Here is a 2,200-nt window from a genome sequence, read left to right as displayed (position 1 = left end):
GCACGAAAGGAGGAGAAATGTTTAGAAATAATCTATACAAAGGGAGGGAAAGTGTTTTTATCCCCAGTGCTGATTGCTGTTACAGATCTTTATCCTGTATTGTACCATACCTGTGTATTATTATTTTCCAAACAAGCCATACTGCTCACAACATAGTTTTATAGAACCTCTCTTGGCATCACACAGCATCTTTAACATGTTAGTTAGGCTCTCAGTATTCTTTTATATGTTATTATTTTTTTTTTATTATTAGTTGGCTCTCAGTATTCTTACATATTGGAAGAAGGAGTGGCATCCACTTCCTAAAGAACTTGCATCTGGAAACTCTATGAATGTTGACAAATGTCAATAGTTGTAGAGGAGTTTCAAGCCTTTTGTTCATAGGGTCACTATCAATCGTGCTCGACTTGAAGGCACTCAACAACAACAACAACAATGTTGAATTATAATCTTTTCTAATTTTGACAATTGTTGTGGCTGTTGTGTGCCGTCGAGTCAGAACCGACCCATAGCTGACCCTCCAGTAGGTATTCAGAGGCAGTTAATTACACCGAAAGAGACTGACCAGCTGCCTCCCACAGAGCACACAGTGGATTTGAACTGTGTGCCTTTGGGATTGCAGTGCAGTTTTCACTAGGGCACAGGTGTTCCCTAAATTGACAGTAAGACTTAGAATTTTTCTTCCTCCTCAGGATGTGGTCTGCCTTGGGATTCATGCATGATGTCTTTTGTTGTAATAAAAAATTTACATTTTAATATAGAGCAAAAATTCACCTTTTCCATATGACCAGTCTGCTTTTGTGTTATTTTATAGTCTTTCCTAAGGTACCAGATGCAGAAAGGGAGGTGATGTCATAATGACTGACTCTTCACTTGGAGATGGTTGGATTAAAATCCCAGATCATCCTACTCTATTAAATAATGGGCCACTTAACTCATTTCTAATTCCGGGGATTGTTTCCATTAGACCAGGGTTATCAGTTCTTTAAATGTTTGTCAAGACATAATTTATAAAACCAACTTCATCTTTCATGTTTTGTAGTTATTTATAAATTTTCCTTAAAAAACCCAGCCTAGGGGAGCTCTGGTGGCCCAGTGGCAAGAAGCTGCACTGCAATCCCAGAGGCGCACGGTTCAAATTCACCAGATGCTCTGATGCTCTGCCGGGGAAGGAGGGACAATCTCCTCCTGTACCAGTCAGATCTGATTTGATGGTACACACACACACACACACACACACACAACAAAACACCCAGCTTAATGGAAATCTCATTTATATACCATACAATTAATCTATTACAAGCATACAGTTTCTTTTTGGTTCATTTATGCAACTGTATAACCTTTAAAATAATTTTCATCACCCCAGCAGCAAATTCCCATCTGACTTCTGGTCAGTCTCAGCTCCTTCTCTTCGCTCCAGATTATCTGTCACTTGCTTCTCTCACTGCCATGGAGTAGGAACCGACTCACAGCTGACCCACCAGTGGATTTCAGAGTCTGTAAATCACAGGGGACACTATTTTTCTCCCTAGGGTCTGCTAGTGGATTCACGCTCCCAGGACGTGGGGTGAGCTGTGCAACTTCTTACGGGCCATGCCTCCAGACCTTTCTAGTCCATTACTGTTGTTGTTTGCCATTGAGTTGGAATAAACCGATAGCTGAGGCTTCAGTGGATTTACAGAGGCAATGAATTGCACGAGTTGAGTGCTCATCGTTCTCCCACAGAACAACTAGTGGATTTGAACCCTGCACCCTTATATCGGCAGCAACACTCCCTACCCACTAATCCATCAGACTAGATTTTCCCACTCACACTTTATATAAATAAAATCATACAATACGTAGTTTCTGGCTTCTTTAACTTCTGTCTCTCTCTCTCTGTCTCTCCCTTTCTCCCTCCCTCCCTCTCTCCCTCTCCCTATCTCTCCCCCCCCCCCCCCCATTGTCACTGGCCTGGCTCCTAGCTGGCTCTTCAGGGGTTATTCACAAAATGGCATGAAAGGAGACTGTTTGCTTTTCTCCCACAGAGTTGCCCACTAGGTCACCAGAGAGGAATTTTCCCTTACTATTATTACTTATTACTTACTATTATTACTTGGCCAACTGACTGGAAGAGGTCAATATTTGTTCCCATCCCAAAGAAGGGCGACCTAACTGAGTGTGGAAACTACAGAACAATATCATTGATTTCACATGC

This window comes from Elephantulus edwardii, unplaced genomic scaffold (assembly GCF_000299155.1).
Source record: "Elephantulus edwardii isolate Elephantulus edwardi_28Jun2011 unplaced genomic scaffold, EleEdw1.0 scaffold00011, whole genome shotgun sequence".
NCBI lineage: Eukaryota > Metazoa > Chordata > Mammalia > Macroscelidea > Macroscelididae > Elephantulus > Elephantulus edwardii.
Note: the sequence above shows the minus strand (reverse complement) of the source record.